Genomic DNA, 800 nt, shown 5'->3' with positions numbered 1-800 from the left:
CCCAAACTGTTCTGTGATTCTAGGACTGGGTGTTATGGAGACTTCTCACCTGTTTTCTTTGCCTCCCTCCCTCCCACACTGCCTGCCCTTCGCCAGCACAGCCATGACTTCCACCTTGAGCTGCTCCACCAGCAAAGCTTCTGTGAGCAGCCCCCAGCTCCACCCCCTTCGTGCAGGCCCAGGAGAGCATGAGGGGCAGCCCGGCCACAATGGCTCTGCAATGCTGGGTCCCTCCCCTGTCCCAAGAGAGAGCAACACACCCAGGGCTATCCCACCGGGAAGGTGTTCCTGCAAGACACTGTCACACTGAATTAAGCGTGCTAGAGGAAAACCACAGCTCTTTTAATAGCTGTATTTTTGCTTGAGGATAGGACTGTTTTCTGTACCTTCTGTGATTCTGCAGTTTGGCAGCTGCCTGGGAATGCAGCCCTGCATGGAGACTACAGCCCACAGCTCACTAATTGCTTGTTAGAAAGTGCCACTTCAGAGGAGTTTCATCCCTACTTGGGCAGACAGGGAGAAATTGGGTGACAGCAGCCAGGGAGGAAAACTGAGTCTTAAAGACTCCCCAAGGAGGGGACAATTTCCCTACTCAAGGGCAGGTATTCATTTTCCTGCATTTTGCTTCATTCCTCCTTCCCCATCCCAGACAGACTGCCACAAGGGGTGCATGGACCGAGTGAGGGGATCATGGGATGCCCAGGGTGGGGGGCCCGGAGGGCTCTGGGCACCCCCTGCCCCGAGCAGGGCAGTGGCAGGGCACGCCAGGCAACCTGGGCTGCACCAGCCACTCATGATTA

The sequence above is a fragment of the Eurypyga helias genome, unplaced genomic scaffold (genome assembly GCF_000690775.1).
Source record: "Eurypyga helias isolate BGI_N326 unplaced genomic scaffold, ASM69077v1 scaffold31447, whole genome shotgun sequence".
In the NCBI taxonomy this organism is placed as follows: domain Eukaryota; kingdom Metazoa; phylum Chordata; class Aves; order Eurypygiformes; family Eurypygidae; genus Eurypyga; species Eurypyga helias.
Note: the sequence above shows the minus strand (reverse complement) of the source record.